General features: G+C 40.7%; 1 protein-coding gene and 1 long non-coding RNA gene across 2 annotated transcripts in view; one reads left to right on the top strand and one right to left on the bottom strand.

Annotated features, from left to right (window-relative positions):
* Positions 1-334: 334 nt before the first annotated feature.
* On the bottom strand, positions 335-23,651 carry LOC310901797. Its single transcript, XR_014586167.1, has 3 exons — positions 22,484-23,651; positions 18,199-18,382; positions 335-1,289 (listed from the first exon to the last, which is right to left on the bottom strand). It is a non-coding gene; the product is annotated as an uncharacterized lncRNA (long non-coding RNA).
* Positions 23,652-23,826: 175 nt separating this feature from the next.
* MGAT5 (alpha-1,6-mannosylglycoprotein 6-beta-N-acetylglucosaminyltransferase) overlaps positions 23,827-27,745 on the top strand; it is a 115,309-nt gene continuing 111,390 nt past the window's right edge. The window contains exon 1 of the mRNA XM_083841303.1: positions 23,827-24,017. The gene's annotated coding sequence lies outside the window, so the exon portion shown is untranslated. The remainder of the gene's footprint in view (positions 24,018-27,745) is intronic.

Here is a 27,745-nt window from a genome sequence, read left to right as displayed (position 1 = left end):
CCAGAAGGACCTAGCTTTGAATACTGTGAAGGAGATTAGATAATTTCAGAGTCCAGGTATCCTTACAGAAGACGGCAAGGCAAGCTTACCTTTAAATAAGTCCACCCATGACAAGAACAATTCACACTGACCATTCCCTGCTTCCCAGACACAAACACTTGTACAGCATGGGGCAACTAAGCTGGGAGTGAGCGGGGAAGGAAATACATTTTCCTTAGAAGTCTACAGTATAGCCCATACACAAAAATGAAATGATTAAAACATGACAGTAAACTCATATCCCACATTAATTTCCCAAGCAGAATTTTGGTCCTGAAAAAGGGAGAAACAGGACGATACCATGCCATCCATTCAGAGACATTTTGTGCTGGGTAAATTACATATTATTCAGAGACCAAAGTGGTCAGGGGCAACCTGGAACTCCAAGGTATGCAGCCAGGGATTACTTACCCCAACTTATTATGAAGACGTAGCAATATGGGTACACTGTTTTCTGACAACTTGAGCCACAGATGTCTTTCTTGGACGTATGTATTGATTTTAGTTACACAGGTGTTCCCCAAGGACTTCTGACGGGTGATTTAACATCAGGAACATTGTGAAGGTATGCTGCTCCTCTCTGAATCAATTCTTAGAGGCTTGATAAGCTGATAAACGCATTTTGTTGCTTTTTGTGTTTCGTTACTAGTGCTTTCTCATAATTGGTTCTCAAAGCTTACTTTTTTCAGACTGCTTCTTTGATATTCGGTAATGCCATAGACTGTCTTTGAAGAGTGAGCAATAATTGAGAGCTTAAAAAGACAGGTAAAAGTTATAAAGTCATAAAACTCTATTTGATTCCTCCTTCAGTCTGTTTTCTGAAAGTGTGCTGAATTTTAATGGTGAAGAGATCTTGTGGGTTTTGAATGAAAGATTCTTTTTCCTCTCAAGCAATGGTTTCTACTGCACTATCCTCATTGATATTTTATTGCCTTCAGGATGGCATGATGTCTATAGAATTTTTTTCCAAGTCTCTTATCAACAGTGTTTTGTGACATTTGGCCCAAAAAACGTCTACCTACTCTCCCGGGTTTCCTTTTCAAATGCATTGTGTAAATCAATTCTACATGGAGCTACAGTCATTGTGATACAAAAGGTACACCAAGACACATTTTTTGCAAATAGGCATTGTATTCTTTTTCATTTCACTTCTTGTTCCTGGCAGTTGCATATAGGAGCTTCCCATAAACTGAGTACATTTCTCTTCTTCTTTTCCCAAGGTGTGACTGAGCCATGAATAATTGATGTTTCTGTGAAGAAAAATGGTGAGAAGAAAATGAAAAAAAACTTTCTTAATCATTGTGCACAGTTTCAAGTTCCACCAGCCCATTAACTCAAAATAAACTACTATGCATGCTGTCTGCTCACTGTCTGCACAGTGACATTTACCAGGAGAGAGGCAGACAAGAAATAGTCAGTGATGAGATTTTCACAGACCAGAATAGTGACACTGTAATCTTGCTCTTTCCCACCTTGTCCCCATTGCCCCCTTTTCCAACCTCTATGTCCTTTTTGAGACACAGCTAAAATGATTCTCAGAAGTGCCCATGTGTTCAAAACCAAAATACAGGTATTAGTTTTCACTTGACATTAGAAAAGGAAGATAAAGGGGAAGAGAGAAAAGGAAAAGGAGAGAAGGGGAAGAGGAAAAAAAAAAAAGAAAAATAGAAATAGAAAAAGAGAAAAAGAGAAAAAAAGAGAAAAAGAGAAAAAGAGAAAAAGGGAAAAAGAAAGAAAAAGAAATAGAGAAAGAAATAGAGAAAGAAAAGGGAAAGGGAAAGGGAAAGGGAAAGGGAAAGGGAAAGGGAAAGGGAAAGGGAAAGGGAAAGGGAAAGGGAAAGGAAAAGGAAAAGGAAAAGGAAAAGGAAAAGGAAAAGGAAAAGGAAAAGGAAAAGGAAAAGGAAAAGGAAAAGGAAAAGGAAAAGGAAAAGGAAAAGGAGTTTAAGCATTTTCTAGTTCCAGGACATGTGGCAGAAAAAACATTACTGTTACTAAGCTCATTTCTGTAGTCAACAGATGGTCTTGGAAATTGTTTTGCTGTTTTTTGTTTGTTACAGAAGAAAAAAAAAAACCTGGAAGTAGTTTCAAAAGATTGTATCCAAAAGGCATTGTGCCAATCTTACTTAAAGCAGCATTTCTGACGTAGCTGAAAACAACTTTTACAGTTGAGTAGGTGTAAATATTACAGGACATTTGTAAGTACACATGAGCTCTGCCTCCAAATGAGAAGCAACAAGAAAACATCTGATGTTATCACCCCAGTATACTTCATGCAGCCAATCAGTGACAGCAGCCCACATGTGCTGAGGCCAAAGATGCTTTGATAAATCAAAAAATTTGCAGCATCGTAGGAGCCATCAGCACAGCAAAATAAACTTCTTGGACGCATGTGGTTATACCTCTTCCTGAATGGAAAAAAAAAAAAAAGTGAAAAGCAGAAAAATACTTGCCTGGAAAAGCTGATTAACAACTGCTAGCTATGTTTCATACAAATGGAAGCAAGAGCTCTTTAAATGGAAACTTAGAGAGTTACCACAGCATTTGAGTAATTACTGTCATGCCCTTTTATCAGCTACTGTTATGGTTTGGGCTGGAACAGAGATAATTTTCTTCGTAGAGGCTCATGCAATGCTGCATTTTGAATTTTTGATGAAAATAGCAGTGATAACACAGCAATGTTTCAGTTGCTGCAGAGCAGGTCTCACCCAGAGCCAAGGACTGCTCAGCTCCTGGTGCTGCCCTGCCAGCTGGGGCTGGGGGTGTCCCAGGGGCTGGGAGGGGACACAGCCAGGACAGCTGGCCCAGGCTGCCCAAAGGGACGTCCCACACCATGGGGCGTCATGCTCAGTGATAACACTGGGGTAAAGAAGGAGGAATGGAGGGTTGTTTGGAGTGAGGGCGTTTGTCTTCCCAAGAAACCATTCCATGTAATGAGTTCCTGGGGGTGGCTGAACGTGGCTGCTGATGGGACGCGGTGAATGGGCTCCTTGTTTTGCATTGCTTGCGCACGCAGCTTTTGCCTTACCAACCGTCTGTATCTCGCCCCATGAGCTCTCGCCCTTTTACCTTTCCGACTCTCTTCCCCATCCCACCTGGGGAGAGTGAGCGAGCGGCTGGGTGGTGCTGAGCTGCCTGCTGGGCTGTGTCACAACAACTCTTTTGGTGTCTTGTTTTAGGAAAATGATCCATATTTAACACTGCTTCTGACCCTGGTCACATCCAGACCTACCTAGTAACTGCTGATTCATTCACAGTAGCTCCTTGCAATTATCACAACAGAGACTGGGAAAAGATAGGTATAAATGGCACTAAAACTAAATAACCACAGAGTATTTCATCCATGCATTCTCCATCTGCTGCCTCCATTTATGGATAATAATGCCATTTGCAGACAACAGCAGCAAAACTTTTCTCCAGGGATTTATTTATATCCCTGTATTTCCTGGATTATGTATTTCCTGGATTATGGTTTGTACTTTCTAGTGTAATAAGTGCCCCAGAGAAACACTAAGTGCAGCAATTAAGAAGAGAGTTCATTTTCCTGCCCAAGTAATCCCTGCCTCCTAAACCATCAATAGAAGGAATGCCTTAATACCACACTGCACTGGGAGCTGAATTCATGCTTCTCAAACCACCATTACTAACAGAGGATAGCAGAACTGCAGGCTTGTTTACTCAAATGAAAACATTTAAGTAACTCACCTGATCTATGCCCACAGGCTGGTGAAAGGGAGGACGTTGCTTCTGTGTTTTAGTAGCTTTGATAATTTCAAATTACGCCCCGAGGCTATTAAGGTGTACTAACAGAAAGAGATGGTGAGTTGAAAGATGAGGTTATTGACGTGCCTTCCCTGGGAAAAACTTGAGGCAAAACTGAAATGGTAGTCTGCTTCTTTGTAATTTTTCCTGTATTATTTAGCACAGATAGAATGTACACTCGGTGATAGCCTGTGCTTCTCATGTAGATTATCCATCTTCCACTGTCATGTGTCCTAAATTACAAGTCCCCACTGCCTAGGCTGAATAATAAGATACTTACAACAGCAGCTGAAGGGGAATAAAAGCAAGCAACAAACAAGAGAGCTTTTATCTCCTTTCATTCTTATTTTTCCCTGTCCTTTTAACATCCAGCAGGCCACAAAATGAATGACAAGGATTAAATTATTTGGCTGCCAGATTATCTCAGTGGCAGTTCTTAGCCGAATATCCATGCGAGTCATTGAGAGGTCGTGATATGAGCGAGTGAATCAGACTCTGCAGGGTCACTGCACATCTCCCCGTGTTACCTGCTCTCTGATAGAAAAAAGATTCAAAAAGAAAGATAACCCATCTAAATGAATTCTAAATATTGAATGAAATAAAAGCCAATAGATGGGGATTTTGGTTCTCTAACAAATCTAAACTCAAAGGAACAGGAATTCTGCAGATGGCCTACATAAAAACTCCCAACATGCTTGCACCTGCCCATCCTTTAAGGTACATTTACTTTCTGTAAAACAAAGACGTATCTCATGAACGGGAAATAAGAAATCCTAATGTGCAGAAATTAAAATTCCAAAGCTACCATGTTGTCCTCAGAAACAATGATTTAAATTTGCAATGATTTAAAATTGCTCATTTTTCTGATGAGATCCCATTGTTTCTTTGTTGCATTTATTTCCTCATTAGATTAAAAGGTGGTTGGGAAGGAGAATGTGTTTTACCTGCACAGTGCTTTGCACAATGAAATATTTATCTCCAAATGGAGATTCCAGGCTTTATTACTACATGAATAATATATGCAACTTGAGTTATGACCTCCCAAAGACCTGTTTACAAGTCAAACTTTCTGTCTGTTCACCATTGTGTTTCATGGCTACGGCCACTGATAATATTTTGTTATTTTATGATGAAGCCTGTACTTTTAATAGCCTCACCTTGTCTACATATCTGTTAACCAATCTATCACCCCTTGCAAAAGTACACCACTTATTTAAACTAAACTACTTCTTTTAAAACAAACAAACAAACAAAAACCTTCTCTGTTCACTCAAGAAAAGCAGGCACTAGCAGCTTAACCTAATAAGCAAGTTACCCCAGTGGATGACTCATTGACATCCATATGTCTGACTTCATATAACAGCAGAAGAATTTGCTTTCATCGTAGGCAATTGCCTGGTGGGGAAAGCCAGCAGATGAGAAATTGCAGATTCCCATGACAAGGACATGCAAAGACACCACCTCCTGTATTTCTCAGACACAAACTCTATCTTTTACAAGCATCTTAATAGAAGAGGAAAAGGTTCTATTAAAAATCTGCCTTCCTAAATTTATGGAGAGAAAGAACTGAGACGACAAACACCATTTGCTTGCCTAGTCACTCCTAAGTATTCCCTGATTCCTCCATACAGCTGAAGAGCAGATCATTTCTAAAGATATTCAAAGTGCTACTTGGCTATGACCTTAGCCCAGACACGCTGCCCGTTCCGCAACGCTTGCTCTCATGCTGAAGATGTGTAGCATCGACTGCCCTCTTAAAGGCATTCAGCAAAAATAACTGAACTTCGTACACAGATGTAATGCAGGAAGTCAAGAGCATTTGTGTTTAGTCACCTTGGATTTTTAAGCATTTTTAGGTTAATGCCTCTCTATACTTGTGTGTATGGCGCTTTCAGGAAATTACTAAGCAGTGGTGCTACAGGGAAGAGCCTACTACATAAAAATAAATAAATAAATAAATAAAGTTCCTCAGGCACAGTGCGCTTGTCTTGTGCTTTCTAAGATGGACTGCACCTTCCAAGGAAACCTGTGACTGAAACACTTCATGGAAAAGTTGCAGGTACCTTCTGGGTAACACGGACCTCGCATCTCCTCCCTCTGTGTGTCTCAGACTCTTTTATTTAAGCCTGTTGATTAGGCTAAAAGTTTCCAAATGCCAAGTTCTAAAGGTGCGGCTCACTTCCCAGCAGTGAAAAATTGAACGTCGAGTTACAACAATTACAATTGCCATTTCTAGGATTGGTGAGTGATGAGTGGTTTCATTACAGATAAAACGCTGACAGCGCGACAGCGCTCTGTGAGACAGTACAAATACCTTCCCTACAGCTGATACGGTGTGCTCACCTGCTCCTGGCAGCCGGAAGAAACTATCAATACCCATGACAAGATACTAGAATGGACTTCCCAAATTAACAAATTCAGTCCCTGCTATCAGCCAGCTATGGCACACGGTCCCCTTCATAAACTGATTGAAGAATATCCCCAAAACTCGCTGGGAAGAGCTCAGTCATATGGCTGCTATTACTGGAGTCTTCTCAGCTGCTGTCACTGTGAACAGGTAACCTCTCGGTTCGTAGCAGACATTTTTGTCTTATCTGCCTAAATTAGGACTTTGCACTCTGCAACACTAAATTGAAACCCATTTCTACAAGCAAGGTAAGATAGCTCTTCTCAACCGTTTGTAAGTCTCTTTGGGGAGCGCAATCTTTTCCATCCTTGGGAAATCACTTTATCCTTCAGTTCTCAGCAAAAATCTGAAATAAAAGTGGTTGCCACCTCAACTGAGGAGCTTTCTTATTATTCCTTCTCCAGGATTATATTTCTTCCTTTAGCATAACCTCCCTTTAATACTAATTGTACTCCTTCAAGCCATTCCTAAAGTGTATTTATAATTCTTACATTAATAGCAGTTCTAAAATTATCTAAAAGGTAAGCTTCAATGGTATGTAAGAGGTACATAAATATACTGTGCATTTGCTCAAGCTTCTTCCTGGTTGGCAACAATTTATTATTATTTTCTTATTATACAGTAATACTGCTTTTTCCAGAAGACAATGCCAGAACCCAAATGACAAAAATGATGGTTTCACCATATGGGCTGCTATGAAGAAAATTAACCGTGTCACAGCCCGACCCAGCACACTTCCAAATCCACAACCAAAGCTCTCAAACTGCAAAGAGAAGGAACTCCGTTTGCTTTCATTTGGCTAAAAGAATCTTGCTTTCCAGAGCAGTTGTCATACTAATTTGTATGCTGCGTATGCCTTCAAGGACAGCACATCAGCGCTGCCAGCATGTAAAGGAAAAACAGGAGTTTGTCAAGGGTTAATTAATCAAAGAGTTTTTATAAATCAAAAGTACATTTTGGAAGATTCACAATGGTCAGGATGAGTCTCGCAAACATAGAAAGCAAAACAAACTGTGGCTGTCAAGCAAAATTTAATCTTCTATATTTGGAAGAGACATTGCTTGGCTTACAAAACCAAGACAGATAATGACCAGCAGGGACATGGCAGTCCATGGATGCGGGGCCTAATGAAACCACTAACCCGCACGGAATAGTGCCACGCTGGTCCAGCAGTACTTCCCAGATTTATCATGGCTTGGGGGAATCTTTCACAAGATAAAGAATACTTCTTTTTTTTAATTTTATTTATTTAGTTAGTTTTGTCTGGCCGACAAGGCTGCTCAGTTAGAAGGAGCTAATGGCAGTAATATGATTTTAGAGAACCCCCAGGAACTCAGGAAGTTGTTTCATATCTTAGTTAATGCCAGACGGCTGAGTAGTAAGGGAACAAACTAGGGATCCCAAATAAGCAGCAATTAAGGGTTTGGTCTAGACTGTAAGACTGGAAATATAACCTGCATCAGTGTTATCTTTTAGTATAACTGATTCATTAGCAGAAGATGGATTTTTAAAATAAAATTACCATAGTAAGTCATATTCTGGCACGTACATCTTTATACATAGAGCCTAGAAGACATAGAGGCAGAGGGCTTGTTGCTGTCATCTCTGAGCAAGGTACCTATCGGCATAGTGCAGTCTGGGGAGAATGATGCAGTCTTCCCACTACTTCATTGTTTTCCTATTTTTTACTTTTCTTCTTTACTCTGTCTTCTACCATTTATTTCTATAGATTACTCAGTTCAGGCACTTAAAAAATATGTTTTCACAAGCTTAAATCCAGTATTTTTTACAAAAAAAACTCTGCCTATAAAATGTTTTTTAATGAAGTTAGGAGAGGTTATGCTTTCAAGTCTACTTGATACACAATCTCAAAAATAGGAATAGGAAGGATTTTCTTCTCAAAACTTTCCATGAAGCATTAAGTTTGAAAGCAGGTGTTTCAATCCATTTTCTTCCTCCACTTAGAACTGTTTTTGTTTAAAGCAAAAGCATTCATGACGCAGACGTACAGCAGTCCGTGGAGGAGTATTCACACTCTGCTGCTCAAACCCAGCTGTAGGGACTCACTCACTTTCCCCACCTTTCCCTGCAGCATGCTTACTTCGGCACAGCCCCCCCAGCAGCACTCCCCTGTCCCTACCCACCTGGCACGGTGCTCACCTGCCTCACAGCACCAGTGGAACCAATTTATGCAAGGGAGCTTCCCTCTGCAGAAGGGAGAAGAGTGGTTTGAGAAAGCAGCTGTCCACTTACAGACCCAGCTACAATGGCCCAGACAAGGACATGGAACTGGAGTGCAGAAAGGCAAGCTTGTTGCTGAGGTATAAAGAATTTGTTTCTTGTTTTCACCTAGTCTAATTTCATGCATTTTTTTGTCTGTTTTTACAGATATAAATACAGAAAATGCACATGCTTCTGCATGTGTGTATGTGTATTAATCATTTTTACTAAAGGGTACTTTAAAATGGGACAAGCTCTTGCTATAGAAGATGACCGCACAAAATGTAGGCGTTACACAGGCTTTTAGTAAAAATAGTTTAAAAAAATAGAAACCATTAACAGAATTCAGATTTGTAAACACAAATTGTCAAATTTAATTGACAACTTGTACCATCTCTGCTCTTAACAGAGCTTGAAACAGGTTTATACTACTCGATTTTTCCTTCGCTTTTCCATTTACAAAAATACTTCATAGCATATCTATAACATTTTATAGCATATACTCAGACAAGATATTCACTCATTCTTTAATAACTGATAATTTAAGGTTTATGGAAGTGTGAGTGCCACATACCCCCATAACACAAGAAAACACTAAAACAATGTATTTGTTGAGATAATGAGGCAGGATAACAAACAAGCAAACAAAGAAGACACTACTGCTGTAGCTGGTTTTACTTTTAAAGCAGTCCACTAGATGTCTTCGGGCAAATTACTTTTACAGTTGTTTAACCCAGTGGACAGCTCAGGGAATTGTTTCTTGTGGCTTCTAACAGAACTCTACGTTTCTTTATTTGACCTCTGCTATTGCCATGGGTTGCATCAGACATCTGGGGAAAACAATTAACTACCCCACCCCACCAAAAAAATAAAAAAGAAAAAAGAAAAAAATAAAATAAAAGCTCTTTGACACTGAGGTCAGGGAATAAAAAGCTACACTGAGGGATCAAACCTACCACAATGAAGAAGGCGTATCTGGAAAGTAAAAAGGAGGAGCCACTCATTCTTCCCAGGGCAGTATCATTTTCCTGTGTGAATACTTACGCAGAGCTCACATTATTCATGCAAACATGTCCACGAGGGTCAATGGGAGCACAGCGAGCAGGATGTGTAATGGCATTTCCTTGGAACCAACAGGGACCAGGAACTCTGCTGTGCTAGATATTGTTTATACACATTGAAAGGTCTTCTGGCTTCTACTGTCTAAACTATAAAAAGCTAAGGTAAGAGGAAGAGAGGAACAGAGGCACAGTGCAATTAACGCCGTGGTGAGCAGGATGCGTAAAACACCCGACTTCAGGTGTATGAACATTAGTTTCTGACTGCCCAAGTGTCTAAGTTTTTTGCTGGACCAGGGTCAAACTAATTTGACAAAGGTCACGTATAGAGCTTCAGTGGAAGAGTTAAGCATTAAATTCCATTATTCTACAATCCAAGCTACATCAGTATTCAGCCCCAGCCAATTAATCCTGTTATCCCAAATCCAGGCAATAACATGCTATGCGCATTTACTTCTGTAACAGCGGTTTTACTGTATTGTGGTAAAGTGATAAAACAGATTAGGAATAATAAAAAGACCTAATAACACAATAAAAGACTTTTTTTTCCCCTAAATTTAAATGACGGAAAAATCCTCAAAAGAATAAAAGCAATTAGGTCAGATTCCTTGATAGTAGTTAGATATTATTCATGTACCTACACCACTTATGGTGTGTAAAGCCATCCATTTAAAAATAAATATTGTATTACCACCTCATTTACTATCATTTTAAATGTACTTGCTTGTAAAGAATATGATAATATTCTTCATGTCAGAAGAGAGCTATATATTTTTTTTTCTTTAATCAAGCCAAATATCTGCCAGAACAAGTTTAAATCAAATCCTCCTCCTTCAGCACTATTTCAGTACTTATTCTTTCCCAGAACAGGCGGTTGCATGTTGCGTTTATGAAGTCACTGAAGTCGTGGTTGGACGTGACAGGAAGTAGCATGAACTATTTGATCAAAGCAACTAAAATGCAAGAGGAAATAACGGACAGCCACATCAGACGGGAGGTATCTGATGGAAACCGCTTGTAACAAATTAAAACACCTTTGGTCTCTGAAAAGTGAGTAGCAGGCAATGCCCTAAATAAGATTCACTATTCATCAGTCCTTGTATTCACAACATGTTTCAGGCATTTATTTTTCCGGTTGAAGAGACTCTCTTCATTCCTTCTCAAATCAAGGAGTTAGCACGAGCTGTGAATCCTTAAGGAATGTGGTATCTGATGCTAGATTTATTTTGCTCTGTTTAAAATTCAAATGGATCACTTTTGAAGTAAAATCAGCTACAACAGTGATGTCTTTTGTTTCGATTAATTTGCTCAATTTGAAATGCTGGAGCTGGATTTGACTTCACACTATCAGTGTAAGTAGGAAATCAGACACCCAAACAAGGATGCAGAGTCTTTTGCTTTTTGTTGGAGGGGAGACTATTACACAAAATGTATGTTTTTATCCAGATAGTAGGATACAGCTGATGCAAATCCTATGGAGCCCTTGCTAAACTCTGTTCTGAGAGCTGACAGGACCTTACCGCATCCAGCATCCCACAGAGCTCAGCTCTTCAAACAGAGAAGTCACCGACAAGTACATTTTTGCAAACAATTGTATTCCAACTGCACAGACTCTTATCAGTTCTTCCTCAGAGAAAAGCAGCCATGTCCACCAGACTCTGCCTACGTGGCCAATTTTCACACTTAGCTACACGCATATTCCTCAGGAAATACATGATTAAGGACATGCAAATCAATATTTCTGTATTCTAAATTTGTTTTTCTACGAAGAACAGAAAATTGTTACCAATTGCACAACTGCAGCTCATCTGTGAATTACTCCAACCCCAAACAGTTTCTCAGTTTAAATTTTGTCTCCCTGTAATAGCTGCCTTATCTTTATTTCGTATAGCAGTGCTTTTTGTATAACTAAGCAAATAAAAATAAATAACAGAACCCCAGCGGTTCTGGTAAATTGTTCTCTGTAAATGGCTGCCACGCATTGATTCAGCTCCGCAGTGGTGGCTCACTGCATCCCAACAGCTGAAAACTGCTCCTTTAGAAATCTCTTTCCACATGCCTTAGCCTTCACTCACCAATAGCTTCATTTTTTATCTTTTCAATATAGACACTGACAGGTCACATGTACCAGAACACAAAGAGTTGTCATGGCAGATCAGACTACTGGTCCATCAGGCTTCCTATTCTGTCTTTACTATATCTCAGAGGAAGGTGCAAATCCTCCTAATGTAATAAGCAATTATGCAATGGTACCCATAAGGGCAACATTTCTTTTCCACTTTGACAATCAGCTTATACCCAGAAGCAAAAGATGCTATTATCCTTTAAATAGTTTCCTAGGTTGTGCATAACAGATTCCCTTCCCTTATGATCGATACTCAACAGGACATGGTCACAGTTAATAGGCTCAAAATCTAATTTGGCCAAAAAAGAACGAGACTGAAAAGCCAGATTAACAGTACAACTGTTTTTCAAAATTAAGATTGAAAAAAAAATAGAGAAGAAGCTGGATTCTGTGGCATTAACTTTCTTAAATTTTTGTGTGCAAGCTGTCCAATGATTATAGATTCACATGTGACTCACGAGGAAGTCAAAACAAATTTTAGCATCATGTGTCAGGAGCCATTTGGAACAGTCACGGAGTTTGTGATGTGGATTTATTTGCTGTCCTGCAGTAAACTCTGAATGCTAGCCTTTAATGACAGCAATTGTTTATATAGAGATATTGCTTTTATTCATGTTTCCTGGTGGTATTTTGCATGTCAGTAATTGCTCCCCTGAAAAGGACCGTCCAAAAGAGTAGCAGTAATGTATTATTGAAAGGAATCAAAGCCTATAATCCCATTATTCTGTGATTCCAGTACTTCTGGACCTACTGCTCAACGATCTGTTGAACTTGGAAAAACTCAGTTTCCGCAATTTCCAGTCTACTTTGTAATTACTCTTCATAATTTGTAACAGATTATGCAGAATGTCCCACAGAGATCAGCAAACCATCTGAACTCTCTGTAACTCTGACAAAAATCATTGAGATGTGAGTCAGATGACTGTGAGTTCAGATTTCCTTTCTGTTAATGGGTAGTCATTTTTCCATTCTTCGGAACCCTTATTTTAATCCCAAATCTGACATCTTTTCCCATGAAGGGAGTCAGTTATTAACCCTGGCTGGCGTTTAGACTCAATCAGCAGGAAGGAAGACCGGCAGAACTAGAAAAATGAGAAAGAATATCCAGAAAACAGTTAGGAAAGAAGTAATTAGTACAGAGTGAGAAAGAAAAAAGAACTGTGCTTTCAGAGACAAACTAGCAGCCTACTGAAGGCTATTAGCTTTGTAATTTATACTAAAACATGTTATTTCCCAAAACATTTGAAAGATCAAAAAATACAGGAGAGGAATTGTTTTGAGTTCTGTAAATGGAAACAACTGGAATTACATGAAACTAAGAAAAGAAGGACTTAATGAGAAAACAGTAAATACAGCTGTTAGACTCCCTAGTATCAGTTAGATACGAAGAGAGTGTAGGAATTTGGAAAGTTCTTAAAAACAGCTTAAAAAAAATAATCAGCAAATACACTGTGTGGGAGAAGGTGATTCCACATTCGCAGCAGGACAGACAAGCCCTGGCTGGTCTTTTCTGTGTATAACTGTTGTAAGTCCGTACATGCAAGGAACAGAACAGGAGAATGAAACAGTTTCTGACTTTTTTGAATAAGCACGTATAAATGAGTACATCTATATGCACGTACATAAACGAGTACATATAATTTCTAGGGAAGCAAATATAAAATAAACATTTGAAATACGTTCATTGGGTTCTCAGTGGTACGTATGTAATTTTAAAACAAAAATCCCATCTAAAAGGGAAATATCCACAGGCTTCTACATTTACAGGAGTACATATTGTTGGTCTAGGGTTTGCCATTAAATTAGTCTCTATTTTAGCAGCTGTTTTCATTTTTGCCGGAAGGGTTTCTGGGGGGATTTGCAGTGATAGGGAAATCTAGGAATGCTGGTATAAAACAGATAATTAAAAGTTGCGTGGGTGGTTTCAGAAGTGACTCCAGTTTTTAAGCATCTTTACAGTGAAAGGGCAACGTGGAGCTTTCCAGAAAATAGCCAAGCAGCTAAGCCTATGGGCTAGAACTGTGGTCGCTTCCCAAGGTCTTTCTGAAGGAAAAGTGGTTTGAACCCTGCTTTGCACCTGCCCCAGGCATCTGCAGTTCCACCTGCTGAGCTGACAGGATAGCTCTGGTGATTCCTACACTATTGGTACCATCCTCACTCATCAACCCCAGCTTCAGCAGGCTGGTTAGATGTTACCAAAGTAAACATTTCACCTACCTGAATTGACATACTCAGCCTGCAATGTTTTTTAGGGGATGATTAATGGTAAATCACCAGTATATGCAAAAAACTTTCTTTCCTGCTAGCATCTTATACCTCATTAATCTACCTCCTGTAATATTTATATACATAAAAAGATGACATTTCTCTGAACTCTGACTCTCCTGATTGAATGTTTGCCTTTGTCACTTGTCAACAACTCTAATTCCTAGCGACTTTGAAAAGCAAGTCTTCAAACTACTAACTTTTATATTATTTAGCCAGATTTACTTAAACTGCAGGAACGTCCTAAATCACCTGCTACTCCGTAAACTACATAGGCAACCCATAGATAGACACATTTTCCTGCTTGCTAAGATCTAAATGCTTGCAAGGATCTCTCGGTCTTCTGCCATGTACAAACGTGAGGCTGCTGAGGGTCGGTGGGTGATAACCTGCAACTCTGTCGCCTCTCCCTAGCTTGGGCTGATGGAGTCTATATCAAAAGACTTTGTCCGATGGTCTTTCTCTTGCAACAAATCACAAAAGATGTTTAGAAATGTGATGCTGAAATGGTATCTCAGTTATAAATCTGTCTAGAATTCAGTTCTGCAGTTTTAGATGAAGCCACCCAGTCTTTCCGTGTCTCATGCCTCTCAGGCATATTGCGTCTAAGGACATAAAATTGCCTATGAGAAATATATTTTAGAATGCCTAAGGAAGGAAACCAGAGAGTGGAGAGTCATTTGAAGCCAGGGACCCAACTTGATTAGGAATACATTAAAATTCCAGAATCTCAGTCATATGAGAAAACTCAAAAGCTGGGCTGCATCTGCTTAGCAATGGGCTGTTTCTCCAGGGATAACCAAGCATGTCTAAATGCTTCCTATCCATGGGAATTGGTGTGGGTCAAAGACCAGAGTGACATGAGAACTGGATTTGGAGATTCTTCCTGAATTTTGCTTGTGACTGTTGATTTTTCTATAATAATGGCAAAGAGTAAGAAAAAGAAATACAGATACAGGCCTATTTCAGTATCTGGACAATCCACAGAATACCTGAAATCCAGAAAAAAAAAAAAAAAGTTTCCCATCTTCTAGTACATTTTTCAAGTAGAAATAATGTCCGTTACAGTGGACAAGCTGCTGTAAGTTCACTGCATTGCTTTCCCAGATTCCTTCTGGCTGCAGTTGTTTTTATCACATTTATAAGTCCTGAATGGCCTAGGAGCTTATTACATTAGGAAGCTAAGTAAAAACTTCCACTTGATGACTGGTTTTATTGGCCATCTACAACACAGAATTTCTTCCAAAGGTGGCAGCTCCCAGCAACAGCAGAAGTGATGGTTGAGGACAGAACACAGAAGGAAACTGAGTTTTTTGAATGATTTAAAGTTGGAGGATACAGACAAAGAAAAGAAAAGCTTTAGAAAACTGGAAATTTTTTTGATACTGTCTTGTTCTTGGAAGATGAAGTTAGACTTGTTACTTAAAGAAGAGCTTCCCCCACTTCTTGTGTCCCAATTGATACTCACACCTGAGATTTTTCCTGTTAAAGCATCTCTCTTATCAAATAAGTAGCAATTCACTCTTTTGTGATCCAGAATAATGTGAATTTTACAGCTGCAGAAAGCAAACATAACCAATTCCAGCTTTGAATTTTGAACTGTCTATCTCACAATGTCTATATATTGCTATAGAGCAGACCTGGGTGAAATAGTGAAGATCTATTGTTATTTTCCAGCCCCCCCCCCTTTTTTTTTTTAGAAAAGGAATACATTTCTAAGTAAAAACTCTCCCAGGTTCCAGCTAGAGTCCTTTCTATTCAAATGGACCATCTGACAAAGGAATATTTTCCCTTAATGGATGGAAGCCTCTGCTTTCTGACTCCCTACTGCAAGACTTCTCTTATGCTGGCATATACATAAGGTCAAATGACTTGGTGCATGTCTAGTGGCTGCATTTACCATTAAGTAGCTTATTATTTTAAGAGACCTTGTACAGAATTCTTCCTTTCTCGTAATAATTTCACTTTAAAGATATTTTTTGTAATGCATGACATGTCCTTGTTCAATAAAAGTATCTCAGAGAAAGCAGTCTGTCTGTTAAGATACTTTACAGTCAGCATAATCCATTTCCATAAAGTCCACTGTATTATGCAAAAAAGTCCATAAAGTCCACTCTGCAAAAAAGAAACGATCCTTTTTTAAAAGATCTTCAGCCTCAGTATAGTAATAACACATAAAAATAACGAGTCTTGGGAGCCTAAGGTAAGAGATGGAAGGACAGAGAAGATGTGATATTTCTGCTAGTAAGTAGTGAAGACAATTTTAATTCGATAGAATTTATCAAATTCTTGCAAGAGCCAGTTTAGGAACTCCATTGTATTTTGTCAATTCTAAATATATTGAGTGAATATTGACGTTGGGCTAAACTTTGTGTAGTCAAGCACCACATTCAGAAAACTGTAAAAGTAAGGGTGTGTTTTCTCTTTTTGCAATGGGAATCCTTTGCGTAGACTTTCAATTTCCAGAAGCATCCAGTAACTGCACGAGGAGACTCAGAGGTCACTGACATTCCAGGTGGATGAGCACTCCTCCAAGACTGTTGCAGTGCTTGAAAGACCGTGCCTATATTCTCTGTTGTACAAACTTGGTGGGACCACAGATCGCATGTCAGCATTCCAGAGAACCGCAAGCATCTAAAAGATTCTCACTGATGTCAGATGAAAATTTTCAAGCTGAAACTTTAAATCACCTTTAAGGAGATGCCATTTAGGATAACCTACAGAACTGAGTTATTATTTAGGAACTAAACTCCACAAATGCTTTCATTTAGCACCAACAACTGCAAGTATATGCTCGGTATTGTCCAGACCTTAGCCAACCTGTATGTTTTCGTTATTAATAACACCAAATAATAACATAAATATACCTCAGCTTGGTATTCATAGACCACAGGACTCTTAACCTTTCAGATTTCCAAATTAAAGCAAAGGGTACCTACCAGATCCACTTTACTAGCAGAAACCCTAAAGGTAAGCTCTCATATGTGGCAGTTCTCCAGTCAAGAATTCTGTCTTTTTGACCATCTCAAAATTAACAGACAAGACCTACTGTAAATAATTTCCTGGTGCTTAAAAATATTCCAGGATTTCAGATGTGGGGTGACTTACGGTGAATCAGTACCCTACATAAAATTTCCTTCTTTTTGGGGGCTGACAGGAAGAGTGTTCAAGGCTGTTGATCTAAATCTCAGAGTTGAGTTTGTTTCTAATAATAACAGAAGCTTCATCTATCTCCTGTTGAGTCTGTTTTGTCACAGTTCATGAATTGTTGAAAACAGTTTCCTTTTTGTGAAGTTTTAGAATCAGTTCTTTCTTGGCTTTATAAAGCAGTCTCCAGTTTAATGTTTTCTATAAATCAAATGCCTCCCACTTTCAAACTTTAATTACCAAAATAGTGACAACAGCTCCCTTTTAAGTAGATAGAAAGTAAACTAAATCTATTTTTAACACCCTGGTTTAACAGTTCCCATAAGTGAAATGTCACCTGGCCACTTGAGAGAGAAAAGATGCCAATTTCAGTGACTGCCTACGTGATCTGTTTTCTTCACCCCTGTGTGGTAATGCATTTAGCATTAGTGAAAAGTGAACTTTTAAGGTATGTTTCTGAATCTGTACATCCTTTTGAGTTTCATATAAACAAGTTAATAAAATATTTTACAGAAAAAAATCACTTAAGAACAACCACACATATGTACAACAGTACTACCCAGGTTGTGAAATTTATAGGAAATATGACATTTCCTGTACATGTCTTTTAAAGTACTAGGCCTGATTCTGAAACCTCAAATAGCATCCTAGTTCATATTGTAAAACCAGAATCAAAATTAAGGTTTATTTGGCTCCTAGTATTTGTTTTGGATATGAACAACATCAGAAATGCAGAAACAATTAATAATGTAAAGTTGAAAACCAATCAGTTTCATGATTTTGTTTTGGCATTGACCCAGAGTCCTTGGTTACACTAGCGATAATGCAGCAGAGATGCAATTAGATTGTCTGTATTCCAAATTCATCTCTCCAATACACTGCTTGCAACCACACCAAGGGTGCACATTAGTTTAAAAATAAATAAATAAATTTGTACATGAGACAGTTCTGTGAGATGCAGTACTACAGCACCAAATTATTGGGGCTATACTGGGGATAAAGAGGTGTGGATATATAAAAAGTTCAGCTGGGACACAGCACCGTAACAATGCCAGAATATTCTTTACAACCGTTATTTTGAAGTTGCTCCAGTTCACCATTCAAAATAAGACAGGTGCTGCATGGGAACTGAGGAAAGCATGAAGGAGACATCAAATCTACAGGTTGTTATGACTTACTGAGTTAGAGGCATTCTGCACCTTGAGGAGGTTGAATTTCAGTGTAAAGGCAAAGCATTCTGCCCTGTTCAGGTCGTTTCTGTTAAGGTGAAGCAAACAGTCCTTAGAAAAGATTCCACAGATCAGTCAGCAAATAAGAATGTAGCAGCAGCTGCGCTCAGCCAGATGAAGGCCCATCTGCTCCCTGTCACAAAGAAAGAACAGGAGGAGACACTTTGGTAGGCAGAGGAAGGGACAGGACAAATACAGAATGATGCCCCCCAGGGAACATCTTCCCAGCTTCCTAACAGTCACAGATTTAGAGGCTTCTTTGAAGTCATTACCTAATTAGCAGCAGCTAAAGGATCTCTTACCCTTGAACTATGCAATACTTTTTTGAACCTACTTAAATTTTGGGCCTCCAGAAAATCCTGCAGATTCTACAATTTGACTTGTATTTTGCCTGGACGAGAATTTCATGTTGTTTGCTTGAAATCCACTACTAAAAATTCTATGGGTATCACGGGTTCTTTTGCTGTCGAAAACACTGAACAATTCTGCTCCATTCGTGTATGTATGATTTGTGATTTCATAATCTTGTTGTATTTAATCTCTATGACCTCTTTCTCAAGTCTCTAGTCAGCTTAGTCTCTTCTCATATGATGTAATTCAAAGTCTCTGATCACTCTTACCATCCTTTCTTGCTTTACTGTATCCTTTTTGAGGTAGGGGAAGAGAACTGCTAGGGGGAAACAAATCTGAGTGTACCACGGATCTGTACAGACATAGGAGTGTTTTATTTTGTTTACAGATCTTTTCTTAATTATTCCCCAAATTCTGTTCTTTTGATCAATTGAACATGAGCTGATATTTTCTGAGACTCTTCAAAATAATCTCATAATCTCATTCCTGATTAGCAACATCAAACATCCATTTGGTTATATAGGCTGTCACTTTTCTGTGTAACTTTGCATTTATCATGTAAAGCAATATCAACACTAAATTATATCTGCTGTTCTATTTTCTTGTCACGTAGTATCACTGTATCCTTCTGCAACATTTTGCAATCAGCTTTAGATTTTATTATCATGAGCAATTTTATATCATCTGCAGTTGTCACCTCGATATTCCTTCCCTTTTCAGATCACTTACAAACATGCTAAAAAAGCAAGGTCACAAAACAAGGTACTGAGGGATTCCAAAGATAAATTCCCTCCACAGTGACAAATGACCCTATATTCCTAATTCTATTTTTGTTTTCCTTTTTTTTTCCCTACTCCTATTTTTTAAGCCTCCTATGACAAATCCCATAACAATTTAATTTCTTTAAGTCAGTAAGCATTTAGCTTAAGATTTTGTTTAAAAGTTGGCTGATACCTGAACAGATATCACCCCAATCAGAGAGATGGTTACCAACTCCTTAAAATAGCAAACAAACCTGGGAGCTTATTGTTTACCTCCAAGAAAGAGCATCATGTATAGATATTAATCTATTATACATATGCCATCTGTATATATCCTATGCATACTTCCAGCCAATCCATCAGAGACAGTCAGGCTAAGCCATCCATTTCCAATTTTCAGAGTAACTACAGCGCTCTCTGAAACTGGTGCCTCTGATAATTATGAAAAGAAGCTGCTTAGGCAATGTACCAGAGATAAATGCTCAGAAATTTCCTACCTTAATTCCTTTAAAACACTTGGATGAATACCATCTAGCCCTAGTACTGTTAATTTCATTAATTCAATCTAAAAACTTTTGTATTGATTTTTTTCAGTTTGAGACGATTTCTCCACAAAGATGATACTGGAATGAAAATTTCCTAAATGACTGCCTTGATAGCAAACACCAATACAAATAACCCACCCAAGTTTTCTACTGTGTCCTTTCCGCCTTTGTTCTTTCTCAGTTTTACTCCATTTCTGCCTTGACCGTGTATCTGTCGCACAGTCCCTCTGGCAAATCTCCTTGAGTGGCCAGTGACTTGTTTGCTCAGTAAAATCTTTAATTCCTCTGGGTCCAATGAAGTCTCTAAAATAAATCACGGTGCAATTTCAGTTTGCATTCAAATGAGAACACAGAGTATCTCTTGCACCTTGAGAAGTCATTCAAACCTGTGCAAGGTGGATGTAAAATATGACCATTCTTACTAATTACTATGAAGAGCACAAGACACCGGAGAATCAATCAGATCTATCAAATTTAGACTGTGCCTATGAATATTTTCAATTACATGCCACTTTGCACTGAAATGCCACTGTGATCTCTGAAAAAAAATCTCAATTTTCCTGCAAACACGGAGCTGCTTAATATACTTTTTGCAGATATTACATACCGATTGGAAACGTCTGTTTTGGTACCTAAAAGCAATGGTTTATTTCCTGTTTGATGCCTTAATGCAAAGTTAATGGAAATGTTTGTACAAATACAATTTATATTTACAATGCCTGTGGTAATGGGAAGATCTGTTGGAATACTGATCAGTTTTCTGGTGACAGAACATCATATAACCTAGTTGTTACATTTATGAACAAGGGACAGAAGAAAACCTTCACAGGCGAGGGTCAAATAATAATTAATGGGTTTGGTCTTTTGTGATGGGCAGAGTTTATAATACCTTTAAAAATATGATTCTTTCATGTCCATAAAAATTTGGTGGGAAGGATACAGCTCAAGTCTAACTGCAAAATCTTAACTGCTTTAAAAGCACGGGCTTTACCTGAATGTGGGCAAAGGACAGGAACATTTCCCATTTCCTACTCTTTCGATATTTAATCAGAGTTAAATCGAGGTTATCCTTTAGCAACCTTGAATTGTGAATGAGGGATGAAAGAGAGGGTGATTCTTCAAGATTTCAGTTTGTGATCAGAATACTAGTCGTGTTGAATATGAAAAAATACAGAGCTTCAGAATTATTTTGCATTGTACTTCAAAAAAAAGTCTGAAACATAGATGAGGCCCTGAGAAAGGTGCAATCAGACAAAAAAAGCAAGATACATTCTTGAATAAGACCACACAAGTTTTCTGATCTCCAGCATAGAGGTTGGAGTTATTTTGTGGTAAATGCATTTGTATGAGTAAAGCTGAGGGAGACCTCAGAAAGCTTTACAAGCTTTTGTTGGAAGCCTCAGGACACAGCTACTGTGCTTGACAATGAAGAGAGAAACATGCTTTTCAGGAAGGTCTTTCATTTTCTCTTTGTTTCAAACTTCAGTCAGTTTTTCCTTCTTCTTTCTCCTCTTCTTCTTTTTCATTCTATTGAAGTCACATTCAACATTAATAACACAGCACTTGGCCTACCAGCAGAGCCCACCTGGTGTCTGCAAAACTAACAGCTAATGTGTGGGGTTTATACAAGAAGGCAAGAAACCCTGCACAGAAGGTATGGAGACCTTCCAGAGTCCAAACAACAGGACTTTGAAGGAGATGCAGATCACAATGTAGGTTCTCTCTAGTTCCATCCCAAGTGCGTTATTGCTTTGTTCATTCCAGAAGTATAAAGTGATGTAATGCTATGCCCATCTACCTGAGACACGTATGAGCTTTCAACCAGAACCAAGGCAGGAACATTAGAGGTAGTTGACCTCAGAAGAAAGAGATTTCTATATAAAAACATATTTTGTATATTCTCTAATAATAGGTATTTTATAATTTTGCTATTAGGAAAGGAAAACTAAATTTTACAATGACATATATGTGTTGCAATATTGTTATACCTTGCCTCTTGTTATACTTTATACTCTTGTTACGAGTCAAATGCTGACTTGAAGCAATTCTGGAGTTAGCACTGGTAAATTCTGTGCATTTACATTTTAGGTTATCAACCACTGCTGTTCCATAATCAGAATTTCCCAAAAATCAGTATAGAAAAGTGCAAAAGAATTGGTCTCATAATGTAAACATTCCTTAAATTGTCCCTTCAATGTCTTTTAAGGATTACTTCTGTCCTTTTGTGTTGAGTTCACAGTTAACAAGCAGAACTTCATAAATATGTGACTTTTAAACATAGACTGAGCCCTCTGCTAATCTGAGGCTGTGACACAGCCTACAATCACACAAGGGACTTTTAAAGTTATCTACTTATGGCATATCTATACCCGTGACTTTCAGACACAAAATCAAGCGGGAGAACAGCGTCAGTAGGTGATACATAGAACACCTCTACCAGAACATCGTTTTTTTCTGTATTAATGGGACAGGCCTCAGAGTAAGCTGAAAGACCTCCATGAACAAGAGGTATAGCCAAGACCCTCAATCCCAGCCTTATGCAAAGTTTAAGTGTTCCCACACACGCAACAGACTTACAGATTTATCTTCTTCAACCACCAAATGTGGCCTCACAGGATGTGCTGCAGATATACCTGTGGTGACGCTCAGGAAGCATGTGCAGAGTTATATGGCGGAGTGCGACAGCCCCTGGGAAGCATGTTTCCTGGCTAATCCTTGAACACATAGGTGCCCTTCGGAGACACCCTAAATTCCCGTGTAGCACTCCCACGTGGTTCCTCCCAGCACCCAGAGGTGGTGGGGGATTAGCAGGCAGCATCCTGGAGGTGGAGAGAACTTGTGACTCAGTGATGCAAACAGGCAAGACAAGATGCCAGCATCAGGGCATTGCATTAATTGGCCCTAATGGTCCTAATCAGCCTCTCCTCGTGCTTTCACCCCCCCCCACACACACTCTTCTCCTATAGGAAAAGAATGAGCAAGCGTATGGGCAAAGATTTAACCGCGACTTTCTTGCTGAGTGTAGGACAGGCCTGAGAGCTAAATCTCCATAAGCAGTGGCCTACTTGTTACACACTGTAACGAGGAATAAAGAGGTAAATGCCAGCTTATGGTTGGGTTCTCTTAACGCTTTAACGCTGCAGGGATCTCTGCTCTGTCTTCCCTTGGCCTCTTGTCCGCTGTGCTCCGAGGAGCCGTCCTTTCCTCAGAGCGCGTTCCCTGGACAGGGAGCACCCTCAGCCGTGCAGGTCTCACTTCCCTTAATGGATGTGCTTGGCTTGCTCATCTCTGCCAGGTTTCTCCATGTAGCCGTGTCAGACACAAACGCTGTAAAATCGCCGTAACTTCCTAACCCTGTATGCGGGATCACTTCAGCGAGCTATTAGCTAATAACTCCTACTTCTGCCTTTGGACAGGGCTCTGCTGAGGGACTTGCGTTGTTATTTTCTGGGTACGTTACTTCAGCAATTGATCACATCAAACTCAAAAGTGACTGATGAGCGTTACATCACCTCCTTTGTGTGCGCATCCGAAACCACAAGCCTCAGATGAGCGGAAAACAACCGAGGCGCGGTTGCCAGCGCCCTCCCAGCCGCTTTGCCCCCCTGTGCCAGCAGCCTGCCCACAACGGCGGACCCGTGAGGATTCTTCCCCCCGGGGCAGGAGGCAGGAGGGCGGCTGGAGGAGCGGCGCCGCCCGCCAGGGGTCCCCCGCCGCCCGCAGCCGCCCCGTGACGGAGCGCCGGGCGCTGAGGGGGCGGCGCGTTCCCGCCCTCCTCCTCCTCCTCCTCCTCCTCCTCCTCCTCCTCCTCCTCCCTGCCGCCTCCCGGCCGGGCTCGCACTTTGCACACGCTCCCTTGCCGTGCCTTCAGCCTGTCATAGGCGCGGGCGGGCGTGCGCGCGCGCATTCCCCCCCCCTCCCCGTTTCCCTCCCCTCTCCTTAGGGCCGCGCCGCTCTCCCTCCTCCTCCTCCCCCCTCTCCCTCCGCGCGCGGCACTTTGCAGACGCTCCCTGCGCCCTCCTGCAGGCGGCCCGGCCGCCCCTCAGGCCGCGGGCCCATGGGCGCCGCGCCCCGCCCGCCGCGGGGGGCTGCGCTCGGGCGAGGCGCTGAGGTGAGGCGAGGCGAGGCGGGACGGGGGGCGCCTCACGGCTCCCCCGCCGGGGCCTTGGGAGGCGGCGGGGCCCGGCTGGGAAAGCTGGGGGGGGTGGAGGGGGGCGCGGGGGTCGTGGGGTGGGGGGGGGTGAGGGAAGATGGCCCCCGGGGGCGGCGGTGACGCCCGGTTCTTCTCCTCAGGGCGCCCGCTGCTTCTCCTCAGGGCGCCCGCCGCTCCTCGCCCGCGGCCGGTGAAGTTTGGGGGCGGCGCTGGGTCGGGGCTGGGCACATCAGCCCCTCAGAGCCGCGGCGAGGCGGGTAGGTGATGTGCCCTTTATGCTGAGGGCTCGCTGCTGGGCTCCGTGCCGTTGGGGTACCCGCTCCTGTTCCCCTCAGCGGCTCTGCCGCCCGGCCCCGTGAAGTAGTGCGGTAGCTTTCCCCGCGGCGTGACTCGCCGCCCTCGCTGCGGGCACGGAGGGGGGCTCGGTGCGAGCTCCGCACCGCTGCGAGCAGCCTCCCGTGTGGCAAACCCAGCGGGGCGGAGGGGATGGCAGCCGCCGTGCCGGCCCCGCGTCCCCCTGGGCAGCTGGCTGCAGGGGCAGGAAGGCTGCGCCTCCGCTCCCGGATCGATGGGCTGCTCGCGGCTCTTCCCAAATAGTTTTGCCGTTTCGTAAAGGACTGACGATCTCCCTTAATAGGAGGAACCGGTTAGTTCTTGTTGTTCGTTGTTGGAGCCATTTTGCCTGGGGACACTCGGTCCAATTTAGTCGGAATGGGTGATTTACCTTTCCCTTTCTTCATCTCGTGTAATGACTGGGTTCTTCATGAGAAATTTTGCTTACTGCGGGACCCACGGTTCACATAGTTACTGGCGGCTGTGCCAAGCCTAATAGTCGTAAAAAATCCATCACATTTCTTTTTCTGGTGTTTTTATTGCATATAAGGCAACTTGCAGTACTGCTTTCTGCTCTGTACCTGCACAGGAGAATATAGAAAATAGTTTAGTCTTAAGCAGAGCACTATGTGTATTGAAAAGACCGTCTACTCACCTTAATTTAAGGCATATAGACTGTTTTCTCGTTCTCCTATGTAGAATATGGATTTATTTTCTATGAGCAAATAAGGATTAAACAATATATGCGTCCCTTTTCTGGGTGGTAAATCTGTCTTGCTGTCTAAGAAGAAGCCAGCTTGTACAGTCTAGACTGAAAGATGCTAAAAGACCAAGTGGCTGAATACCGAGTGTAAGAAGATCAGGCTGCTTAAGCTCCAGGAACTAAACTGCCTAAAACTTAGGAAGCAGCCAGCAACACTGAGTGCAGATCATCTAAAATCCTTAATCTGCTTCGTGATGTAGAATCTGGCAAAATAATGCGGTGCTCTGGATTCCTGAAACGATTTAGATTAACAACAATTGCTCTCCAGTTTATCATCTCCTTCCAACCAATATCCCTTCCCTTGATTTAAACAAAAAACAAACAAAAAGTTTTACCATCAACTTCTATACTTGAGGTAATATGAAGAATTTTAGTAGCACCATTCATTTCAGTCTGAATTTATTTTTTTTATTTTTACAAGGTTATGGTTCTGGCATTATATTCTGCTGTCATCTAACAAGTTCGCTTCACTGTTTTAATAAAACTTGCTTATTGTGCAATTTTCCTCCCCATCTTGGCTCTCAAATTTTATTAAAATTCAGAGGTGGTTGACGTTAAGTGCCCTGCACTGATGTAGTAACTTGATTATTAGCTGTGTGGTAGGTGTTTTGAAGGCTTTTGTGAACATGGCGTTCATATTTTGAGCAGGTTGAATTCTAAAGAAGATTGTCTTAGTGTTTCATGAGAGAATTTGGTTTTATTGATATGAGAAGGGACTGATAAGGGAGATAGAGCAGCAAACGTTACTTTATGGTTACTTGCTGACATTGACGTAGTCTATTGAACAGATGGAGGAAAGAAATCTTATATGATAAATATCAAAAAAGCCAGGTTCTGGTAGTATTTTCATTTACGTCATGTTATTCCAAAAGTGCCTGCTGAACTCGCTTGCTTAGCCGCGTTTGGAACCAGAGCAGTGCTCCTGCAGTCACTTGGTAATGAAACGCAGGAGTAGCTGCTGAAGGAGATGAGCATGCTGCACAGTGCTAATTAGCTGCGAATCTGATGAGGGGAAACTCTTCCACGAACCAAGCAGTTTTGCTATTACTGTGTCTTCAATTTAAGAAATTTCTTAAGTGGTTGGAGTGGTATAATGCCATCCTTTAATCTCTGCTTTTGCAGAGTTAGTATTTACATGTCTCTGCATTTCATATACCGTAGGCACTTAAACAAAAAGAAAACCTTTTTGCCTGCAATGCTTCAGAAGGAAAAGTAGACTTTTGTATTTGCCTGTGTGTGTATGCACACACATACTCAAACCCCTCTGATTTTCTTGTTTTAGCCTCCTCTTACTGGTATACATTATTGAATCTGTGAAGGCTTCACTGTGTCTCACTTGAATTTCTTGAACAGCCTGGATGAGTACGATGGCATGTAACTTCTGTGAGAACTAAGTTTTTGTTCGGATCGCGTTCTGGTGGTGGCTTGGTTTCCCTCACTTGTGACTCCATCTTCTTTTGTCAGTTTCTTGGTTTTTTTTTCATGTGCATTGGTAACAGTTACTGTGATCCAGAGCCACAGAAGGAAGGTGAGTAAGGTTTTCTAGGAACTTTTATTAGTTCTGTGAAGGGTTTTGGTTATTGACATAGGAGCTCTAGTTGGACAATGTTTGAGGAGGAACAGCTGTGATTAGAACTAGTGACACAAGTGCTAGCACAACCTCTTGAATGTGTGGCAGCTGCTTTTTGTGACCATGCAAGCTTTCATCAAGGTGGATAGCCTCACTCTTCTGGTCAAGCTGGGATGATAGTTGAGCTGTCTTGAGACAAATTGGCAGGGTTTTGTTCTTGCCTTGCAACAAAAAGAAGTCTTGTTGGTTTAAATCAGGTGGTTCCTTCAAGCCCACGATGCATGCACTCAAGCCAGGATGTTGCTTCTGCCAGGAACTTCTGCTAAAAATGTGGCACTTTTGTGTGTCTGTGGCAGCTTGTGTACTAGGGAGACCCAAAGGAAAGAATGGAGAAGACAAGATTAGTTTGCGGGACAAGGATTCCCTTTTTGAATGCTTCAAGTAGCAAAGTCCTTTTCACGAGGAAAGCTTAAGTCAATGATGTGATTCATTTGATTTATTATTTATGGTTTGTATGAGCTAAGAATCCTGTGATCCTTGCCCTTCTTTGAGTCTCACAAGGTCCTGTTATTCCTATTAGCTAAGCATATTTCTTCATACATCCCACAGGCATTCCAAACTGTTTAACCTTGATTATTAGTCCAGCTCACTGGTGTTTGTCTTACTGCTTTTTCTTTCCTGATAGAAGGCTGTAGTATTTGAAAGTTATCAACCACTTCTTTTGACCTCATCCTTTAGACAAAAGGGTTTACATAGGCTACAAGTAGCAGGCAGATTGTTTTAGTGACTATTGTTATTTTTTTCCTTACAAAAGAAGGAAGGAGATTTATGCTGTTAAGAAAAAAAAAAAAACTGATTTCACTTTTATCAATTGCTGGTCTTGTATCATGCAGTGTGTTGCATTTCTTTGTGTCAAAGTCTTTTGTTGTGTTTTCCCCATACAATGTATTGCTTTTGGTTACATTTCCTGAGAATAGTTTTGTAACTAGAATGTCTTAAGTCAGAGGTTGGGGTGAGGAA

The sequence above is a fragment of the Anser anser genome (assembly GCF_964211835.1).
Source record: "Anser anser genome assembly, chromosome: 6".
Lineage (NCBI taxonomy): Eukaryota > Metazoa > Chordata > Aves > Anseriformes > Anatidae > Anser > Anser anser.
This window is presented reverse-complemented; position numbering and strand designations above follow the sequence as displayed.